The 24,581-nt window shown below is 39.8% G+C and overlaps 1 protein-coding gene across 1 annotated transcript in view; it reads left to right on the top strand.

Moving 5' to 3' along the window:
- Window positions 1-1,645: 1,645 nt before the first annotated feature.
- Window positions 1,646-24,581, top strand: part of det1 (DET1 partner of COP1 E3 ubiquitin ligase) — a 43,834-nt gene continuing 20,898 nt past the window's right edge. Inside the window, exon 1 of the mRNA XM_039773012.1 lies at window positions 1,646-1,702. The gene's annotated coding sequence lies outside the window, so the exon portion shown is untranslated. The remainder of the gene's footprint in view (window positions 1,703-24,581) is intronic.

Here is a 24,581-nt window from a genome sequence, read left to right as displayed (position 1 = left end):
CCCATCAGCAGGACCAGTATCTGCTCCTTTGGGCAAGGAGAAACAGGATGAGCGCTGCCAGAGCCCTACAAAAAGTCCTCCAGCAGGCCACTGGTGTGAATGTCTCTGACCAAACAATCAGAAAAAGACTTTATGAGAGTGGCCTGAGGGCCCAATGTCCTCTACTGGGCCCTGTGCTCACTGCCCAGCACCATGGAGCTTGATTGGCATTTGCCATAGAATACCAGAATTGACTGGGCCACTACTGGCACCCTGTGCTTTTCACAGATGAGAGCAGGTTCACCCTCAGCACATGTGAGACTTGAAAGGGTCTGGAAAAGCCATGGAGAACGTTATGCTGCCTGTAACATCGTTCAGCATGACTGGTTTGATGGTGGTTCTGGGGAGGCATATCCATGGAGGGACGCACAGACCTCTGCAGGCTAGACAATGGCACCTTGACCGCCATTAGGTATCCTTGGAGCCATTGTCAGACCCTAAGGTGGTGTTTCCAAAGTGCTCCTTTAATTTTTTTGAGCAGTATATAAAAGGCTTGGGCCTGGTAGCTTTATGGCTGACCATTATGAAAGGAAAAACACTTTCTATCATATAAATAAAATAATGCAGAAGACATGGAAAATGTCTCCGAACAGAACCAGTTATAAAATGATTAGTAATTTCAGTATAGACAGAGATCGTGATCATTGATGTGTTTGCCAAAGGGTAGGTATAAAGCATCCACATTCTCAAGTTTCCTCTGGTTATGCCTTTTGGCTCGATTCTTGCATGTGAATGCTTTCATTATTCTTGATTGTTCTCTCAGTGTCTTTTTGTTTTTGTAACCAAACTTTCACCTTTTAGAACAGGGCTGCCCACACTTTTTCGGCTTGCGAGCTAGTTTTAAAATGACCAGGTCGAAATGATCTACCTACATTAAAATACTATATATATATATATATATATATATATATATATATATATATATATATATATATATATATATATATATATATATATATATATACTGAGTATACTTTATACATAAAATGAATGTATGTTGTCTTACCTTGCATAACTGAATAAGCTTTATTGCACAATAACAATTCAATTAAATTATGGTCACTACAGTACTGTATTTCGATTTAATAATCGTCATTAGGCTGACTCGCATAAATAAGAAGAGCTGAATAATGCAGTCAAGCAGGTTTTGATTTCATCTGAGTGAAAAATGCCTTTCCACATTTTCCTTCTTTGGAATGGCAATGATAGATTGACAGATCAGACAAACTCACTTCAATTGTGACATTGTGAGAAAAAAATCCTCTTCCAATTCCACATCCAGCCCATACCCTCCCCAAACGATTTTTTTTAAAATCCGTTCTTTAGTCGATATAAATTGGAAAGCTAACTAGATCACAGCCGGAGTTTTGCAGTAGCTCCCGCGTTTGATCGTGCGTGTGGGATGACCAGTGTGTTAGAAGAGAAGAGATCTCACACTGGCCGCCCTGTATTTCAATCAAGTGGTAAATGCCATAGTGAGGATATATGATAGACTAACATTTAAAAAAACATTTTTTTGAATGCAACGCGATCTACCTGCACTTACCTTTGCGATCTACCGGTCAATCGCGATCGACGCATTGGGCACCCCCCTGCTTTAGAATGTGTCTGTTTCTTCACTATCTTCAGAGTTGTCTTCAAAACGATTCCTTCTTCACTTACGGTTTGTAAGAGTGATTTGTTTCTATTATGACTTTCTCATTTGATTGCCTCTACATTGCAATATGCTGTTTTTTTAAATGGCTTTAACCAGATTTTCATTTGTGTCCTCGATGTTAAATGTACTCTGAACAGCTATACCCTTTTCTTTGCCTGCTAAAGTGGTGTAGCACTTGACATCCTGGGAGGACTTTTTTTTTGCATCATTATGTTTATGATCAAACTATCACGTTTTGTTGTATATAGCTCCTTTGAAAGCACATACTTTGTCATAATACTTTACAAAGCAGCACAATATAATAAGGCATTGCTAGATCATAGGAAAGTGAGATTTTGCAGATAGTTTTTCACTTGTGTAAAGCACTAACTATGAAATTAGTACTTATAATTTATAGAAATGGGATGAAGTTATGAATTCATTATAGGATGTTAAAATAAAAATACTTAATGTGGGGTGTGGTCTTATTGTGAAAACACAGTACATACAGTATGCAAGAACACAGAGATTTTAAAGTCCAATTCTCAAACTCTTATAGCTGCACTTGTGAATATGTCAGGTTTTGAAATGGGTTCTGCGCCCATGCCACTCCATTAGCATATTTTTTGGGTTTAACCTGCCCATTTGGCGATGGTCTCCCATCCAGATAATATTTTTTTTTTAGTTTTATTCATTTCTAGGTGTATTTAATTATCATTAATTATAAGGTAATATACTTAATGGTTCAAACTGATGAAAAAAATAGGTCAACGAGGGCACTGGACATTCAAGTAATGTGTCAGCCCATTGTAGACACAGTGTAGCTGCCATTGCTAAGGCTTTCTTAGTTTTCTGAGTGCTATGCTACGTTGTTATTGAATTCTTATTTTTTGATTCTGCTTATGGCTTTAGATTTTTGAATTATTGATTATGACTGAGTAGTATCAAAGTCTGAAGCTTTCGAATTTTTGAAATTTAGAGATTTTGTTTATCAATTACAAATTGAAGTTTTTTAAGTTCAAGAATTAATAAATAATTCCCTTCAATATTATATTTTAGAAGACATAAATAATTACTTTACCCTGCTGGTGCCTAATTATGCTTAACAAATAATTCAGTTTTTACTTACCTGTTGTCACAGACAAACAAATAAGCAGCCACAGAAAGGTTTCTGGGCAGCCACCCGTGTATTGTTCCTGGCTGCAAAATGGTTAGTTTGGATGTACAAATGTGTACAAGTTAGAGTCCAATACAGAACTGAAGATGGCGGTTTTAAGGGCAAGCAGAGGAAGTGACATCAGTAGGACCGGAACTGGAAGTGACGTCATTGGGCCCAGAACCGGATGTGGTGACGTCAGAAGTGACATCATCAGGGTCAGGCAGAATTTCCCATAAGTGGTCTGCAGTGGAAAGAGAGAAAAGATTATTACACTTTGCCACCCCCTAGTCTGTATTGGAATTGCCCTCATTCAGGTCCTTTAGCTGCCTCCCATGTGCATGTGTGTGACCCTGTGTAATGTCATTCACTGATTACCAAACCAGAACTTAGTACCAATGTTCACATTCCAAAGTTTGAAATGGATACCCTATTATCAAGTGTCTTTTTAATATCTGGCATCAGAGTCATGTCATCATTTAATACAATTTGACACTCCTGAGCAGTGGAGATAGACAAGCAGGAAATGACAGAATTGTAAATATCAAGAAATGGCTAACTGAAATAATTAGCCTTTGGGAATATTTAAGTGATGCATATAAAAGTAAGAATGTACACGTAACAACCTCAACAGACAACTTTATTTACTAACATGAAGCACATTATATTTAAAAGTCACAACTGCATTAGGTAGTGCAGTAATTTACCATTTATCTTTTAGTGGCTCTGTAAATAGATGATATTGGAATGGTATAGCATTGCATAATCAAAGCTCCGAGAGCAACTTCTCCCAACCATCCAAGGACAGTTTGGTGAAGAACAATGCCTTTTCAAGGCATGATGGAGCAAAAGTGATAATTAAGTGTCTTGGGGAACAAAACATTTCAATTTTGGGTCCCTGGCCAGGAAACTCCCCAGACTTTAATCCCATTGAGAACTTGTGATCAATCCTCAAGAGGCGGGTGGACAAATAAAAACCCACAAATTCTGACCAACTCCAAGTATTGATTATGCAAGAATGGGCTGCCATCAGTAAGGATTTGGCCCAGAAGTTGATTGACAGCCTGCCAGGATGAATTGCAGAGGTCTTGATAAAGAAAGAAGGGCCAACACTGCAAATATGGACTCTTTGCATAAATTTAATGTAATTGTCAAGAAAATCCTTTGAAACTTATGAAATGCTTGTAATTATACTTCAGAATAACATAGAAACATCTGACAAAAATATATAAAAACACTGAAGCAGCAAACTTTGTGAAAATCAACACTTGTGTCATTCTCAAAACTTTTGGCCACGACTCTACCCATGCATCTATTACTTGCAAAGAATAGTCACTTGGTAATTTTTTTCCGCTTATAATCCTCTGAAGGAGTATTACGGCAGAATGACCAACAGATATCTGCTAACATAAATTCACTCCACTTTCCATTATAGCATCTCTCCATCTCAATGATGTCCTGGTGGAACCCATCAAGGACTGCTCTCACGTTCTTGGGGAAAAATCCAAGTGTAGGAAATGTATTCTTTAAAGACATGTTGCACAGAAGATCTCGGTTTCTAGCTATTTAGAAAAATTAAGAAGAGAAAAAAGTACTGAGAAAAAAACTTAGAAAATATTTGATTTTGGGTTGTTTCCACCTCAACTAACATTAAAAAGGAGGAAAACTATCGTGTTTCAACTCAAAATAAACTTCATGAAGAATACTTGTGTTATAAAACAACTTATTGTTTTCATTGAATCCATTATCTCACAGAAATGGTTTGTGGCAAAGGATTTCCAGTTTCAGAATTGGATTCAACACACTCAGCATGTAAAGTGCACTGATGTTGGTGCAGGCCAGTGGTGTTTTGTGACTATTCTTTTATTCAGAGCCTTGAGTCAGGTGACAAAGTTAAGTGAACATTCATACCATCATTTCAAAATTCATCGTATCTTGACATTGCACCTGTTATAAAGAAAAAAACTGGCAGTGGTACAAGAATCTATCCTGATTTAAATGATAATTATTTTATTGACAATATGTTTGCTTTCCACTTTTAGTAATATTAACAATGAGAAATATGCTTGAATAGGAAGAAAACCTTTTGCTGCTTCTTTTTCATATGGCCATTGTTATTTGGCTACGTATGACCCTGCTGTCGTTATGGTTTTAATCCTCTTCTTGGATCCCAATTATTATTTAATTTCAGTCTTTGGGTTTAAACACCTAGCTGTAGGCAGACAGTGGAAATTAAGAGGAAGTACATTTAGAATGGAAACCATAAAGTATCTCTCCATTCAAAGGGCCAAGGAAATTAAGAACAAACTGTCAATGGGGTTGAATTGGACAAATTCAAAAAAGGGATGAAAAACAAAAAACAACGTAGTTACTAGTTAACTGAAACAGCCCTCTAGGATTTAATGGCCTTCTCTCATTTGTCAGACTGACCTTTTAAAAGTTATATGACAACACACATAATTGCAGTACAGTGGTTTAAAAGCACAGACCTATTGGAACCCCTTGATTGCTTCTAACATTTAATTGATCTCATTGTTTAGTTATCTGACATACAAATATTTCTTAGAAGCTATAAATATTTGTACTCTTTGCTATAACTTACATTTTTAATGCTGACTTTCTTTTGCCATTTTTTTCCATTTGTCCTTTTCTGTAGCATTTGCTTCCTTAATTGTATCATTGAGCAGTGCAGACAAGGGTGCAAACAGCATTAAATGCTAAGGGGGACAAATTCTTCCACCTCTATTTTGACTTGTCTTCTGATTAAAAAAAATCCTAAAAACGAGTAAATATGACACTGAGATAATTGCTCCTCTTTGTCAGTAAGAAAACTCACAAGAAAAGGTTGAATTAAACCAAACATGACAAAAGTAACTTAAGCATTTAAGCTCTGGTTAAAATATAAATATCTCATACTGTACTTTATTACAATAAAAATAAAAATGACAGCTTACTAAACAGTGAGATTAATTCAAAGTAAGAATGGTGCACTGATTGTGAAATTGGCTGAGATAAAACCCCAAGTCAAAGTTGTGCCCCACCCTTGGACTTTAGAATAACTGCTGCAGATGCAACTGGACCCAAGTAAGCAGGGGCCTCATGCAAAACGCCATGCGTAGAATTCACACTAAAACATGGCGTATGGAGAAAAGTCGAAATGTATGTATGCTCAAAAAAATTCAGATGCAGAAAATCGTGTGTAAGCCAACTTCCACGCACTTCCACTATATAAATCCCAGTCTGCATGAAATGTAACGCTCATGCACACGCCTGCCGCTCCTCTTAGAATCCTCCTAGAATTACGCCTCTTTGAATATGCAAATAAATATAAATGTTCCCTTAAGTAAAGCATTCTATGAAAAGACAATGTCAAAAGCATAGAGAAAAACGAAGAATATCAGTGAATCTCAAGTGGAGGCAATAAAAAAACATACTATTTTTTTGTTAAAGCAATTGTATAAACAACAAAAGGAAGTTGATCGAAAGTTCAAGTTCAGAAAGTCGCACAGTGCCCGAAATAAAAAAGAAGTGGTCAGATATCAAAGTCACCGTCTGAGTGTCATAAGGTAATCTCGAAATTTCCACTTTAATCACGTAGTTTATTTTGTCATTAAAGTAGAATGTCATAAACTTCATCTTAAAATCTTTTAATTTACTAGTGTCTCAAATCCCATTGTAGCTAAAGTAGCACGTTAAATGCTCTGTATTCTGTGTGTTCTTCTAAGTACTCTATGTGTGTGAATCATTACTTGCTTCTTAAACAGGCTTTCTCTTGGGGTGGAATTGTTTCTGAACCATGAGGTTCGTGCAGGAAAGGCTCTGAAATGTTTGCCGAATGGAAAAAATTCAAATAGACTGTGCACATGGCTGAGGCAGAGTGTCTTAGAAGCAGTACCCCAATAATTCTCTGCGCTCTTGACTCACTACTTTGGTCTAGCATACCCTGATTACAGCTGCTGATTAGCTGAGCATACTACATCTCAGTTTGTTAGTCACTGCTCAAAAATAGAGAAAGAAAAATCGCAGTAAGTTAGAGATGTTACTAACCGTCCTCTATTGTTTCTGTTCTCCACATCCTGCCGTGGCACCTGGTGCCACTGCTGAACTCTCAAGCGGTTTTCCCAACCATGGGAAAGACACCAGAGATACTGAGAACTTTGGAATTCAACAATTGAAGGATTCAGTGACTTAATTAGGCAATCCAGCAAAGACATTCTGTAGGAGGGGTTGAGTGACCAGTTGGCAAAAGTCTCAAGAACTGTAACAGTGAATAACATATAACTGACTGTGGACCCCCACAAAAGTTTATTTTCTTCAGGAATGTAGGTGTATGGAGTTTGTGTTTTCATATGTTTCACTTTCAACTTTCCATAGGTCAACCATAGCACCACAATAATATTAATGGGCCTATATTGTTAAGATATTTAATTAATTAATTTAATTAGGATATTGTTAAATCCATTTAGAATTGTTTTGTATTACTATGTGTTTAGGTTAGCCTACTGTATATCTTTATGTGTATGCATCATATAACTTATAATTTTTAAAGTCTGCAATTGTGTTTACTTGCCAAATTTTTACAGTGTTCTGCACTCAGGGAATAGTGCTATACACAAATAAATTGAATTGAATAGAATAGTGTTCATGGGGAAAAATAAAAGTTGTTTTGCTTTACTCATATTTCTCTTAACAGGCTTGAATCAAAACGTGTGTTGACTCCTTATACATAATGAAATTGCTTATCTTGAAACAGCTAGAAATTTAAACAAACAATTTAAACAAAAGAGAGAAAAAGAATAGAAAAGAGATAAGGCCCAAGACAGATTATAAAATGTAGTCCTTGCTGGAAGTTTATAGCAATGAACAGAAAAGGGAGCAGAAGGTGCAAACTGCACAGAGATAAAAACTATTCATCTGTTTGTAATCAGTGGAGGGAGAGGAAAAAAGAAAACACACTTTTTGGACATCTTCATTTGGAGAAACATTTTCAAACAACAAACTGAATACTGTATACTCATAAAATTTTCACCACGTCTGGACATTACATGTTATCATCTCTGCTAGCCAGCCCACCTAATGGATACTTAGAGAAGCAAGCTAGCTTGGGCCACCTGGAGGACCTTTGGAATTCAACATAAGCAAGAAGACTTGCATTTTTCCTACCTAAAAGAGACTATTATTCTGATGATGTGACAGTTCTTGCACTTTTCATAGCATTTTAGTTTTGAGAAGTCAAATAAGCAGTGTGTTGTGATATCTGAGAGACTGTGAAAGCAAAATGCATTAAGGTACTTGACACCTTAGGTTTAACTAAAATGTCTTTGTTAAAGCCATAAACAACGTAAAGAGGCTAAGAAGAAATGACTGAATTTGCAAAAATAAAGAACAACTAAAGTTATTTGAAAAGTGAACCTTCATTCCTCAGAATTAAAAAAAAAAAAGGCATAAAAATCATCTTGATTTAAATGCATTCAGAGTAAATAAAGAAATCCAACAACTGAGCACCCTCTTGATAATAAATTCTTACTCATATGAAAAACTGGCAATTAAAAAAAAATACTTGTACAAAATTGGTAAATTCAAGAAGGAGAAAACCCTCAACATAAAGACAGAAATATAACAATTAATTTCCTATTGTAAACTTTATGATCAAAATATTTTTTTACCTTAGAGTAACATTAGGAAGGGAATATAATACTTAATGGATTGTAAAACAGAAATAATCAGGCTGGTTCAAGGCTCTGTAGAGTGGTCAATACTTGAGTGGGAGTTCAGTTCTGCAGTCTGCTCTCTCCAAAATGAGATGACCTATGCCACAAGCATCTCAGCTTTCTGTAACAGAAGGGGCAGAGTCAGTTGCCCTCTTTGGGCAATTTCTCATGGTTGTGAGAGAAAGAAGAGATGATACCATCAGCGACATTGCCTCCTCATGCCCTGGAGTGGTAGTACTTACCTCCAATAAGCCTGGAAGGTGAACGTCAGACATGCAGGCATGACAACATTTAAAACACAAGGGAATAACTATATACTAAAACTGAATAATTATAAAAAAAATAAGGCAGACAAATGAACAGACCTCTAACTAAGAAAATTATAATTACAAATAAATGATTACAAGGCAGGGTGGCACAGTGGCGCAGTGGGTAGCGCTGCTGCCTCATAGTTAGAAGGCCCAGGTTTGCTTCCCGGGTCCTCCCTGCGTGGAGTTTGTATTATCTCCCCATGTCTGCGTGGGTTTCCTCCCACAGTCCAAAGACATGCAGGTTAGGTGCACTGGCGATTCTAAATTGTCCCTAGTGTGTGGTGTGTGTGTGTGCACCCTGTGGTGAGCTAGCGCACTGCCCGAGGTTTGTTTCCTGTCTTGCACCCTGTGTTGGCTGGGATTGACTCCAGCAGACCCCCGTGACCCTGTAGTTAGGATATAATGGGTTGGATAATGGATGGATGATTACAAGGCAGCAAATACAAAAAGAACAAATTACACTGAACTACATAAACAAGGGAAGAAAACAAAGAAATTAAAATCAAACAAAGACTAATGTTGAAGCTTCAGGAATGTTCTGACACTGTGAAAATCCTGCTGATTTCAGTGTTCTTCTGTAGTGCTCAAGTGATCTTTGGTTACTAATGCAGGGGAAATCACCATCACTCAGTATGAACATTGTATGAACACTTTGTTTAATATTAGCTACATATCTCTTGCCTTACATGTGCTGTCAGCATTCATTGTACGTGTTTCTTCGGTATCCTTGTATCTCTGAGTCTGTCTTGGCTGGCGTTTCATCTTTCAGTCATGTTCCCATAAAGCCTGTTTCTCACTGAGCTTGTCATTTTGAGGTGTGTTTCTTAATAATAATACATTTTATTTATTCATAGGTGCCTTTCTAAACATTCAAGGACACTGAACAATAGATAAAAATCACATTATAAACAAAAACTAAAAATACAAAGAAATATAAAAAAAAGTTAAAATCAGACAGAACAACTGTAATCAAAGAGAGAAAGCAGGCTTAAACAGATGAGTTTTAAGTTTAGATTTGAAAGTGAAAATAAATCAATATTTTTAAGCTCAGATGCTAATGAGTTCCAGAACTGGGGAGCAGAGTCACTGAATGTAAAGGTGAAGGGGACAGTCAGGTGAAAGGAGGAAGAGGATCTAAGGGTGCCGGAGGGAATGGCAACATGGAAGAGGTCAGACAGATATGGAGGGGCAAGGTTGTGGAGAGCCTTGAATGTTAACAGGACAATTTTGAAGTCAATGTGGAACTTAACCGGAAGCCATTGAAGCTTCTGCAAGATATGGTGAATAGAGGGGGTTCTAGTAATGATGCGGGCAGCTGAATTCTGGACCAGTAGAAGCTTATAGAGGGATTTACGAGAAAGACCAAGACAAGGGAAATGCAATAATCCAGGTGAGAAGTGACAAGGCTATGAACAAGGATAGCAGTGGTATGGGGAGTGAGGGAGGGGCGAATATGATTAATGTTACGCAAGTGGAAATATGCAGAGATGCAGAGATGTTATTGATGTGGGACTGTAAAGATAGAGTACTGTCAAGGATGACACCCAGACTCTTGACCTGTGAAGAAGGGGAAACAGGGGAATTATCAATAACAAATAAAAAATTAATGGTTTTGGATAATGTTGAGTTGGGTGGTGGCCGAAGGCGGGGACCTTGGCGGTCTGATCCTCGGCTACAGAAACTGGCTCTTGGGACGTGGAATGTCACCTCTCTGAAGGGGAAGGAGCCTGAGCTAGTGCGCGAGGTCGAGAGGTTCCGGCTAGATATAGTCGGACTCACCTCGACGCACAGCTTGGACTCTGGAACCAATCTCCTTGAGAGGGGCTGGACTCTCTACCACTCTGGAGTTGCCCCCGGTGAGAGGCGCCGAGCAGGTGTGGGCATACTTATTGCCCCCACTGGAGCCTGTGCATTGGGGTTTACCCCGTGGACGAGGGTGGCCTCCCTCCGCCTTCGGGTGGGGGGGAAGGGTCCTGACTGTTGTTTGTGCGTATGCGCCGAACAGCAGTTTGGAGTATCCACCCTTTTTGGAGTCTCTGGAGGGGTTGCTAGAGAGCATACCTTCTGGGATTCCCTCGCTTTGCTGGGAGACTTCAATGCTCACGGGCAATGACAGTGAGACCTGGAAGGGCGTGATTGGGAGGAATGGCCCCCCCGATCTGAACCCGAGCGGTGTTTTGTTATTGGACTTCTGTGCTCGCCACGGATTGTCCATAACGAACACCATGTTCAAGCATAAGGGTGTTCATATGTGCACTTGGCACCAGGACACCCTAGGCCTCAGGTCGATGATCGACTTTGTGGTCGTGTCGTCGGACTTGCGGCCATATGTCTTGGACACTCGGGTGAAGAGAGGGGCGGAGCTGTCAACTGATCACCACCTGGTGGTGAGTTGGCTTCGATGGTGGGGGAAGATGCCGGTCAGACCTGGTAGGCCCAAACGTGTTGTGAGGGTCTGCTGGGAACGGCTGGCAGAGTCCCTGTCAGAAGTAGCTTCAACTCCCACCTCCGCAGAACTTCAACCACGCCCCGAGGGAGGTGGGGACATTGAGTCCAATGGGCCATGTTCCGTGCCTCTATTGTTGAGGCGGCTGACCGGAGCTGTGGCCGCAAGGGGGTCGGTGCCCGTCGTGGCGGCAATCCCCAACCCGCTGGTGGACACCGCGTGAGGGATGCCCAAGCTGAAGAAGGAGTCCTATAGGACTTTTTGTCCTGTGGGTCTCTGGAGGCAGCTGATAGGTACCGCAGGCCAAGCGGAACGCTGCTTCGTTGTTGCTGAGGCAAAACTCGGGCATGGGAGGAGTTTGAGAGGCCATGGAGAACGACTTTCGGACGGCTTCGAGGAGATTCTGGTCCACCGTCCGCGCCTCAGGAGGGGAAGCAGTGCAGTGTCAACACCGTATATGGTGGGGATGGTGCGCTGCTGACCTCACTCGACGTTGGGTCGGTGGGAGGAGTACTTCAAGACCTCCTCAATCCCACTAACATGCCTTCCACGAGGAAGCAGAGCCTGGGGACTCTGAGGTGGGCTCTCCCATCTCTGGGACTGAAGTCACCGAGGTGGTCAAAAACTCCTTGGTGGCAGGGCCCCGGGTGGATGAGATACCGAGTTCCTTAAGGCTCTGGATGTTGTAGGACTGTCTTGGTTGACACGCCTCTGCAACATCGCATGGACATCGGGACAGTGCCTCTGGATTGGCAGACCGGGGTGGTGGTCCCCTCTTTAAAAAGGGGGACCGGAGGGTGTGTTCCAACTATAGAGGAATCACACTCCTCAGCCTCCCTGGAAAAGTCTATTCGGGGTTCTGGAGAGGAGGGTCCGCCGGATAGTCAACCTCGGATTCAGGAGGAACAGTGTGGTTTTCGCCCTGGTCGCTGAACAGTGGACCAGCTCTTCACCCTTAGCAGAGTCCTGAGGGTGCATGGGAGTTTGCCCGACCGGTCTACATGTGTTTTGTGGACTTGGAAAAGGCATTCGACCGTGTCCCTCGGGAATCCTGTGGGGGTGCTCCGGGAGTATGGGGTACCGGACCCCTGATAAGAGCTGTTCGGTCTCTGTACAACCGTGTCAGAGCTTGGTCCGCATTGCCGCAGTAAGTCGAGCCCGCTTCCAGTGAGAGTTGGACTCGCCAGGGCTGCCCTTTGTCACCATTCTGTTCATAACTTTTATGGACAGAATTTCTAGGCGCAGCCAGGGTGTTGAAGGGGTCCGGTTTGGTGGACTCAGGATTGGGTCCACTGCTTTTTGCAGATGATGTTGTCCTGTTTGCTTCATCAGGCCGTGATCTTCAGCTCTCTGGATCGGTTCGCAGCTGAGTGTGAAGCGGCTGGGATGAGAATCAGCACCTCCAAATCCGAGAGCATGGTCCTCAGCCGGAAAAGGGTGGAGTGCCCTCTCAGGGTTGGGGGAGAGATCCTGCCCCAAGTGGAGGAGTTCAAGTATCTCGGGGTCTTGTTCACGAGTGAGGGAAGAATGGAGCGTGAGATCGACAGGCGGATCGGTGCGGCATCCGCAGTGATGCGGCTCTGCATCGGTCTGTCGTGGTGAAAAGGAGCTGAGCCGTAAGGCAAAGCTCTCAATTTACCAGTCGATCTACCTTCCTACCCTCACCTATGGTCATGAGCTATGGGTAGTGACCGAAAGAACGAGATCGCGAATACAAGCGGCTGAAATGAGTTTCCTCCGCAGGGTGTCTGGGCTTTCCCTTAAAGATAGGGTGAGAAGCTCAGTCATCCGGGAGGGGCTCAGAGTAGAGCCACTGCTCCTCCGCATCGAGAGGAGTCAGATGAGGTGGCTCGGGCATCTGATCAGGATGCCTCCTGGACGCCTCCCTGGTGAGGTGTTCCGGCACGTCCAACCGGGAGGAGGCCCCGGGGAAGACCCAGGACACGCTGGAGGGACTATGTCTCCCGGCTGGCCTGGGAACGCCTTGGGATTCTCCCGAAGAGCTGGAAGAAGTGGCCGGGAGAGGGAAGTCTGGGCCTCTCTGCTTAAGCTGCTGCCCCCGACCCGACCTCGGATAAGCGGAAGAGAATGGATGGATGGATGGATGGATAATGTTGATTTTGTACCAATGAGGGGAACCTCAGTTTTGTCACTGTTTAATTTAAGAAAATTTGAGGAGAACCAGGATTTAATTTCTGCTATGCAGCCAATAAGTGAAGAGAGTGGGAGGGAAAAAGTAGGTTTGCTAGTGAGGTAGAACTGGGTGTCATCAGCGTAACAGTGAAAATGAATGTTATATTTATGAAAGATATTGCCGAGGAGAAGGAGGTAAATAATGAAAAGGAGGGGCCCCAGGACAGATCCCTGAAGTAACAGCGGTGGATTGGGATGTGAAAGTTTTAAAGCTGAATGAACTGAGTGTAGCCTAAGAGATAGGATCTGAACCAATCTATAAAGTTTTAAGCTAAACGAACTGAGTGTAGCCTAAGAGATAGGATCTGAACCAATCTAGTGGAGTGTGGGTAATGCCAATCGAAGATAATCTATTGATAAGAGTGGTGCGACAAATAGTGTCAAAGGCTCCACACAGATCAAGGGGAATGAGAACAGTGATTAAACCAGAATCAGCTGCCATAAGGAGGTCGTTAGTAATTTTGATAAGTATCATTTCTGTACTATGGAGAGGGCGAAAACCAGACTGGAACTATTTGTACAGATTATCTATACTAATAATCGGCAAAGCCCTCACTGACTCACTCACTGACTGACTGACTCATCACTAATTCTCCAACTTCCCGTGGGTGGAAGGCTGAAATTTGGCAGGTTCATTCCTTACAGCTTCCTTACAAAAGTTGGGCAGGTTTCATATCGAAATTCTACGCGTAAGGGTCATAACTGGAAGCTGTTTTTCTCCATTTACTGTAATGGAGATGAGCTTGAACCCGTGGGGCGAGTTTCGTGTGACATCATCACGCCTCCCACGTAATCACGCAGTACATAGAAAACCAGGAAGACCCAAAAGCGCTGAAGAAAACATGCATTATATAATTGAGAAGGCAGCTAAACAATAAGAAGCGAGCGAAGTGACATATACAACCATATTCATGAGTTCTGCTACTGAAACAAAGCACGATGTAAACCTACACTTTAAATTAAGTTCATAGACAGGCTTACGCTGGCGCTTGTAATTTAGTGCCTGCCCATATAAGGCGTCCGTCAGCGGAAATCCAATAGCAAACTGCCACGGGTAAATATTCACGGGTGAAGGACTGTGCTTATGCAGAGGAAGATGAGATGGTCAGGGTGGTGGTTGGCACAAACTCAGCGAAACTGCAGAGAAAGTTTTAAGTGCCAGGACTATGGTAACATTAAATACAGCCATGGACATAGCACGAGATGGCACCAGCACAGCTGGGAAACTTCGATGCATGTACACCGAAGGCTCACGGAACTGACGCAGTGCACAGATAAAAGCAACAGTTCCAAAGAGCGCTGAACAAAACCAATTACACAATTGAAAAGGCAGCAAAAATATGAAGCGCCTGATACATACAAGCATATTCATAAATCCAGCTACTGTGGAAACAAAGCACACGTGGAAAAAGTCAATGTCCCGCTAAAGGAAGACAGTGTAAAAAACCCGTGCATGCAGTGTGTCAGGTCTCAGATAAAGAAGAAGACGAGCTGTTTATTGATGCAGTAAGAAACGAATCGATGAATGAAACCTGTCATCTTTACAACGATTGACAAACACGGAATGTAACTTGAACACAACACATCCTACAAATACGAACCTGATTGAAAGAAATAATGATAATCAAATCCTTGATGACAGCAACACTCAGTAACACTCACAAAACAAATACTGTATATTGACAGTCATGTTACGTTATTTTTAAAATGTTCCCTTTTCTTTTCTAGCTTTTTAACACACTACTCTCCGCTGCGATACGCTGGGGTATATATATATATATGTATATATATACCCGATCTACATACTCGAATAATGGATACTTTATTCGCCATCAATGATTGTTTTGGTAAAGCCATACTCAGTGTATTCATTAGATGAACGGTAAAAAGTAAGAGCGAGGGAGGATGACTTATTGAGGCATGCAGGCTGTAGTGCGCCAACTCTATCTGAATTGCGATCACATTTGAAAAATATATCTTTTCAAGTTCTATTTAGTCCATATGTGTCAAACTCAAGGGTCGGGCCACATCCGCCCGGCGTAATTATATCCGCCCCGAGATCATTTTATATACTGTATTATTGTTATTAATGGCCCGGTATATGAAGCGCTGGTAACACAATAAACTACAGATCCCATAATGCAGCGCTTCAGCTGCCTTGCCAACACTTACCGCGTTAATCAAGTCTAGCTTATGATGCTGCAAGTTATTGCGGCTAGCTCACACGATGCTGAAGAGAAAAGTTGATTCTGAAAATAGAGCCTTTAAAAACCGATGGGAGGCTGAGTATATGTTTACTGAACCCGTGTGTCTCATTTGTGGAGCTAATGTGGCTGTAATTACAGAATTTAATCTACAAAACATCAGGATAACCTGAAAGACCTGAATGCAATACAGAAGATACAGAAAGCAGAAGAATTAAATAAGAATCTGACACTTCAGCGGACGTTTTAACCCGTGCACAATCACAAAGTGATTTCAAGTGAAGCTGCTTTTATGGGAGACACAAATGCACCAGTGCAACTTGCCCCACTTTCCCTGTTGCCAAGTAATGTTAAACCAAGTCGTCACTACGGTGTTCCCAAATACGCACTTTGCTGATAAACTGAGCGCACTGAGTTTGCACGGCGCTTTGGTGACTTTGAAGAACAAAAAAAGTCCGTCTACATGCGGCTCGAACCTTGTGCATGTTTGGTAGCACATATCTGTGTGAGAAGCTCTTCTCAGTGATAAAGACTAACAAAACAGCACACAGGAGTCGCCTCACTGATGAGCACCTGCAATCCATCCTGAGAATCTCCACAACACAGAACCTCACACCAAACAGAAACGAACCTGTTGCCAAAAAGATGCCAGGCGTCCAGCTCTAAAACGACATATGAGCAAAGACAACTGAATGATTTGATTTGTTATTGCTGAAAGGAACACATTTTATTTATATTTCCAGGTTTTGTTATGCAGCATGTTCATATTTGAATTTGTATAATTTTGACAGGATATATTTTTATGGAGAGCAAAATCTTTTGGGATATTTAAAATCTAAGTTTATTTTTTATATAAAATTACATAAGAGTAAAGAAATTTGAATGTTTGTTCTTTTAACGCTTACTTTATTTCTAACTTGTATAATTTAGACAGGATATATTTTTATGGAGAGCAAAATATTATAAGTTGTTTAAGGTTTGAGTTGATTTATTCAGGAATAATATTCCTGTCTGTTTTACCATTCCTACCAAAGATATTTCTGTCGACTAAATAAAAATTCCTTCTATTTAAAATTTAAATAGAACTTGAACAAATACGATAGTTCATAATATCCACGCAGACTTGCACGTAAGAGCGGAGTTATCCGTTTTAACAAGCAGCGTATTGCACTGATACGAAATAGCTGTGTGTGTATATATGTAGATATGTATGTATATGTATATATATGTTTATATATGTGTGTGTGTATGTATGTATATATATATATGTATTTGTGTGTATATATGTGTGTATGTATATGTATATATATATATATATATATATATATATATATATATATGACAGCAACACTCATCACTCACAACAGTGACAAAACAATTACATTGACAATCATGTTACGTTATTTTCAAAATGTTTCCTTTTCTTTTTCATTGCTTCTTTAACACACTACTTCTCCGCTGCAAAGCGCGGGTATTTTGCTAGTTATAAGATAAATGGGAATGATGTTGAATACCTACTATTTTTTCGAGAATTTTGGAGATGAAGGGTAGATTAGGAATAGGACGAAAATTACTGAAATTAGTTTCTTGCCTTCTATTCGCTTTTTACTACCACCAATGCTAAAAGAATCCCCTTATCTGCTGTGAAAACATAATTTGTACTCTAGTGAACACTTCCTAACTTTGAAGGTGACTCTCAGCATTCCTCCTACACCGTTCCTTGATATACCTGTGTGTCTCAACGTCTCTTCCTTTCTGGCTTGCACTCCCATAAAGCCTACTTCTCAGACTCTGTCATTTCAAGGTTCATTGCTCGCTTCTTATCTGCTTTTTGACTACCACCAATGGTAGACGGTGTCCCATTAGCCACGGTGAAAACATCATTCACATTATTCTAAATATTTCTCATCTCTAAAGGCAGCTCTCAGCATTCCTCCTACACCTTTACTTGATGTCTGAGTGTGTCTCAACCTCTCTTGCCTGGTGCTTCCTGTCTCAATTGAATTTGACTGAGCAACCAAAGTGAAACTGACCAATCAGATTGCTTGGAGGGACCAGACACACCCTAAAACAGTAGCATTTTATTTTATAGCAGATAAGAATGAAAAAAAGTTTTTTTTTTTAATGCAAAGAAATAAAAGCTAAAACAAGTGATATGCAACTTTTCTGAAAATCACAGTAATCACTGACTAGTATGAATAACCGACAAGTGTGATAATGAGCAAACATTTATTAAAATTGTTAATCCTGAATTAATTCAGTATGAGTTAAGAAAATTATTTTCACACACATAACATACATGGGATCACATATGAAGCATAAAAGATTTATCTTTAATAAAAACCTGAATTCCAGAAACAGCCTAAGGTGTTGCATCCAATTGTAAACAATTAGCAATTTTGGCTTCATCTTCTGCAGTCTTAAGTTTTTTATTTATTTTTCTGAGAAAATTTCTTTCAAGGATTAAAAGAACATTTAAGACACCCATCTATTGTGGTAAATAATCTAGAGGTTAATACACCTGCACCATTCTAGAAGAGCTGTACTTCTACACTTGGATGCTTTTCAGAAGGAAAACAGTGGAGAAAGGACAAACGGAGTGGAGTATTGTTATATTTTATTCTCCTGAGCTGCCTCTGTTGGACGCTTAAACAGTAACTGCTGAAAGCCCAAGTGAGAAGAAATGTTTTTCTTGCATTTAAGTAGTAATAAAAAAAATGAAGAGAAAATGTATTTCTTTCTTGTGCAGTAAGAAGCAGAAAAGGACTGGTGTAGACAACGTTTGACCCATGCTGTGTTGGTTTTGTAGGCACTCAAAGTCTTAACAGCATTATTAGAAACATGTGCCAGTTTAAATCACGTGAATGGGTGACTACTGGGCATTAATGAACTACTGCCATGACTTTTAGCATTTATTCTAATGATTATGCTAAGAAATAATTATAAGTCTTATAATCAACTGATTAAAGAAAACTGCTGAAATGAAAAGGTTATTGAACATTAAAGGCAGGTTAGATACCAGAGTGCAAAGTCATTGACCATTGGTGATGTTAGAATGTACAAGTGATGAAATAAAACACTGAACTGAAACTCAGAATCAGGGTCTATGAAATAACATGGGCACAGCATTGCTGCTGCTCGTAAATATGTACATTTCATGGATTCAGATACTCTGTGTTGATAAGAGAAAAGTGGCTCAGTAAAACAAACAAAGAGCTACAGCTCAGCAATATTATGACGAGGCCTTCCTGTGCCTACTCAGCAGACTCTGTTTATTCATGTCATTACTTGAAATAACATCTTTGTATTCGTTTCCATGGCCACAAATGGATCTGCTACTTCAGTCCTAGCAATTTAAAACCTTTCTATTAATTTTATTTGCGAAAACTTCAGATAGTTTTACTTTTTCAACCCCTCTACCAAAAATACATTTCCTGCATATACTTAAAGCACTGGCTATTATTGAGCCATAGTGAACACGATGACCTTAAAATAATACTAACTAAAGACATTTACTGTACGCCAAACCGTAAAACAAAAGATATATAATAAACTCAACATCTGAAAAAGTTAAAAATTTAAAACATTGAAAAAGGATCAGAGAATGTGTTAGGATTTCCTTAAACCCAGAATTGCATGCATTATTATTTTATATTATATTATTATTTATTATTTTGTAGGAATGCTCAAATATATAACAAAAAATTGCCTGGTTTATGTTTTTTTTTTTTTTTAATTTGCTTTTATCATATATTGAATTGCTTTACAGGGACATGAAGGCACATTAATTAGCACCCCCACAATCCCCAGTCCAGTGCTTTATGCTGAAAACCTGCCACCATTTGGTTTAGGAGCACGTGCTGATAGAGCACATTACTGCACCCACCACATGACAACCAGCTCAGGATCCCATATTAGGACCCAAGTGCAGCCATGCAATGGGTGACACCTCAACACCATACTAGTTCAGATGGAATGGAACAGTGTGCGGTGTCCTACGGTGGCTGGAGTGCCAGTTCTGCCACCAACCACCAGGTTTTTCTTAGACACAATTTTATTTGTCTACTGGGAAATGTGGCTTTTTACAGAAGGTCTTTAAATAAATTAATAAATATATATACACACACACACTATTGCCTGAACACACACTGAAATTACTATAAAACAAGAAAAATTCAAAAGAAAGAAAAAATCTGACTTGGCAGTTACACTCACAGTGGGGCATTATGCGGACATATTTCTGCTGGTATTTAGGAGCCCCAGTAGAATCTAGACACAATTCTGCTGAATAACTTGTTGGCTGAAAGTTCTCAGTGTTAGTGTGTCAGGGAGAGGATGTACAGCTTTCTTCCTAATGGTACTCAGTTTTGTTTTAACTCTCTCCTTTGCTACTACCTCCAGAGATCCAGAGTAGATCCATAACTAAGCCTTCCCTTTTAATTAGTTTATATTTCTTATTTGCTTCTGTGTGCAGTATGCACATTTTCACCACGATGGAATGGGTGTTCTTCTGGTTACCTCGACATTATCTCCCACATCCCCACAGAGATATTGTATGTGTTAGGCAGGCTGGCCTTTCTAAACTGCTCGGGTGTGAGTGTAGGTGTTATTTGCACATGGGTCCTGTTTCAGAATGTTATGCCGCCTTTGCTTTGTGATGTTATGTCACATATTCCTTTATTACTTTATGAGGAAAAATACCATTACATTATTACATTATTCTTCATTATATATCTCAGCATTACAGGCTTGTGTTTGATCTGGTGACTTTCTATTTGGGGTTTATCACATTCCCCTTGTATTTAGATTAGTTGTCCTTCCTGCAGCCCTTCTCTTTATTTTCTCTTCCTAAAGAAATGCATGTTGGATTAATAGTAGACTATAAACTGGTCTTGTATGAGTGAGTGTGGGAATGTGTGTGAGTGTGGCTTATGATGGACTGGCATCTTGTATAAGATCACATCCGGCTTTGCTCTGGGACCTGGTGGAATATCAGCCCTGAATTTAGAAAAGCCTCTCTATAAAATGAAAGAATGAGGGCATGAAGAATTCCTTTTTATTTTAATTTTATTGAATTTATTAAAATCAAATAACATTCCATATAAGCAAGTCAAGTTTTACTAGACTAGGTTCGAAACTAATCAACCTCCACCCCTGAGAAAGAGAGCTAGGCCAACAGAATAAAACTTTAATAGTAGGAAAAATACTGTAAATACATAAATAAATCTACTCTGTATATATAAAATCCTAAGTCTAAAAGTGCAACGATTTTATGTGATGTTTTTATGTCACTTTTTTTGTAACACTTTAAATCGGACTTATTTTAAAACCTACATATATATGTTTGGTATCATTATTTTCAGAATTTATTGAACTTTAATGTGATGTTGTTAGATTTTCAGAATCTCTTATTCCATTTTTCAATTAAAAACTAATAAATATCAAGAACTCATGTCCCGTGAGACGTGACTTTGTGCCAAAAGATTTAACCACATCCGGGGCCAGAAATAAAAGACAAAGAGTAGGACAGCTGCTGTACAGGCTTTTAAATGTTTGAAGTGCTGTGCGAGTTGCAGATCACGTGGTACAGCAGAAGCAGCAAGCCAGCAGCTGATCGAGCAAAGAGGAGGTAAAAAAAAAAAACTGTATTTGTTTCCCATTGTATTACTGTTTAAGAGGGGGTTTCGGAGGAGCGACCGAGTCTCCTTGGGGTGCGTTCAGCCCCCCTATTCACAACGTAAGCAGCAGAGATGCGAAGTGGCTGGCGAATATTGCAGGCTGGGTTTGGCAAGCAAAGCGAGCATAGGGGAACACTCTAGTACATAAATAAAAATAGAATAAAAAAAAGGAAGAGAATCCACTTCCTCAATTTAAATGCTTATTCTAAAATGTTGTTAATTAGATCCAGACAGGTTTTGAAGGAGTTTTGCACAGATCCTCCAAATGAGAATTTCATTTTTTCCAATTTCAGATAATATAAAACACCAGTAACGGCTTCCTAGTTTTCATACTCTCTCTCTGTACGTTTAGCATTCGTTTGCTCAGAGGTTGATGTGCTTGTTGCTTCCTAAGCAGCTCTTCTTTTCTCCACCCTAGCGGCCTGCTTCTTCTATTCTTCCATCCATCCATCCATCCATCCATCCATTATCCAATATATCTTCCATCAGCATCTTTTTGCATTAAAACTGATTAAGTCAGTGTTTGTGTTGCAATTACTTACAGTAGTACGTTTTCTTTCATTTTTCACATAAGCTGGCACTTAAGTGTTCAATCTGCATCAAGAATGATTTAAGATACAAAGAGGTACAGGAAGTGATGGTGAAGATTATAGGGATGAGAATGGCACCCGTACGCATGCGCTGCATAGCTGCCCTCCTGCCCACTGCCAAGAGTTGATTCTACAATAAAATAAAAATAAAAAGAGGAGTAAAAATCATCGCCCAGAAAGCAGACAGTAAACATCACATAGTATATGTGTACCAAATTTTAGGTCAATAGGTCAAACGATTTGCGAGCTACAGGTGATCTAAAATCCTGGACAGACAAACAAACAGCCTGTAATATCGTAGTATTTCCCTCTATTTACCCTTTACCTGTTTTCTCAAGGGTAAATGTTCTCGTCAAGTTCGTTATTGGGTTGGTCTACTGGTGCACTTTAAGATGAACACACACACACATAGATAAATACACACACACAGACCCTAACCACAACTGTACCCTATGAATGACACACACACGCTGATTAACCCTTAGCACTTTAAACCACACAAGTGCTATAGGAATAACAGCCTGTCATTCAGCACTTCAAGAGACTTACTTATTTTCGGCACAAACAACATACGATGTTTTAGTGATATCTCAGACCTAAATATTACTTTTGGTCTACAAGAATACATTTAAACATACAAAGACTCAGCACTCTTGACTATAGGCCATTTATCAGCCAAGAAAACCTTCTTCATCGTATTGTCCCTAACTTTTGAGTGGCTCCCTCACTCCCAGCCTTATAAACCCCACAGCACAGAAATAATGGCAAACATCCGGCTGTCACCAGGTGCTCAAAGAAATCTAACTTATTACTTCAATCACTCTAGACATTAAGACAAAGCATAGAAAGTTAAAAGCAGCATGGTATTTATTACAATAATAATAATAATACCATTGGAACAAAGAATTATAGAAAAATAGGTACTGATATGAAAGTCTGAATATATATATAGTCTTTGGGGAAAGCTTACAAAAAAAGGTAGAGATGACAAGGATGAATGTCCCCGGGAGGCATTTGATTTAGCAATCAATGTTCATGATGCCTTTCTGATGACCAGTGCCGTCTTCGTCCGTTCTTCTTCTTCTTCACCTTCTTCTTTGTTTCTTTCTCTTTCTGTCTCAAACCAAGGCATATTTATTATGAAATGCCATGCCTTGGTTTCACAACACATGCACCTGATTGGCTGGCTGTCAAAATGGTTGATGAATTCCCCAGGTAATAAAGTTCTTTGATATTGCCTCAGCTTTCCTTTCCCAGGCCGTAAACCCAATTGTCGTCCCAGATGTCCATCCATAAAGTAATCAATAGCCTGAGGTATCAGCTCAGCATCCTTTCCCAGGCTGTAAACCAAATTAGCATTAAGCTATGAACAAGTGTTATAAAGGTAAGGTGTAAGGGAAGAAAACCTGCTTTAATTTGTCTTAGTTCATCTGTTGTCTTGTCTCGAACAAAATATAATGGAAACCAAAATGTACAGATTTTATACACCATAACACAGCCACGGTAGCGTATTATTTAAGAAGATCAGTTATACAGTGATTTAAAAGAGGGGAATTAGGATTCTTCCACTTGAGCAGGATAAATCTACGTGCCAATAGTGAAGTAACAGCAAGTTGTTGGTGCTGCTGAGAATTGGATTCAATTTTTGGTGAAGTCACTCCAAATAAAGAGTATGCATTAAAACACATGTCATTTTGGTTAACTGAGTACTCCAATCTGTCTTGGGATGAGTTTTCAGGGTGGGTGTGAACATGTCTCCTAAACTGGGATGGTTCCTGTGTTGCTCCTGACATTGCTGGAATAGACTCAGGTTGCACATGATCCTGTACATGAAGAAATCTGTTTAGGCAGTGGATCAAGATATTTTACGGTATTAAATTCTAAATTTCTTAAAGTAAAAAGTTCTCCAGCTCATCTATGAAATACTGTACAATATTCCAAATCCAAAGAAACAAACTGACAATCCTTAAATAGTTTGGTAAAAAGGAAAAAAAATCAACATTGTGAGATTTAAAAAGCATGCATTCCCTTTGTAAATGTAAGGCTAACTTGGCTCAAGTGACATCTATTATCTTACCAGCTAGGCCAGCTGTTGATTAGTACTGAGAAAAGCGCTATATAAATGTAATTAATTATTATTATTATTATTATCTCCATCTGGATCAGTGGATCACCTGTCTGCAATACATTTATGAAGATAAACAGCCCATCTCTTGCCAAGGTCCAACATTATGGTAGAGATTTTCTTCAGAGCAAACCAAAATGAAGACAAAAGAGAATTCAAAACAGGTTAAATGTATAATTATAAGGAAGCAGAGACCTGGGGAAGGGTACAGAATGGTATCAAAGGCACTGAACATACCTCAGTGCAGTCCATCATACCTAGCTCAGGCCAGCCCTTTAAACATATGCACTGAATAAAAAAGGCACCTGTCATCAGAGGGTACAGTGATGCTAATTGTTACTCTCATTGAACTGCTGAAGCCAGTGACTGCAACTGGAGAGGAAGTTCATGACTCAACAATCTGTAAGGCATTTCATGAAAAGTATCTTAATAGACAAGTGGCACATGCTGATACAGCACATTGCTGCACCCACCACATGACAAATCAACTCA

Source organism: Polypterus senegalus, chromosome 12 (assembly GCF_016835505.1).
Source record: "Polypterus senegalus isolate Bchr_013 chromosome 12, ASM1683550v1, whole genome shotgun sequence".
In the NCBI taxonomy this organism is placed as follows: domain Eukaryota; kingdom Metazoa; phylum Chordata; class Cladistia; order Polypteriformes; family Polypteridae; genus Polypterus; species Polypterus senegalus.
The sequence above is the reverse complement of the archived record's forward strand: the minus strand, read 5'-3'. Positions and strand labels throughout refer to the sequence as shown.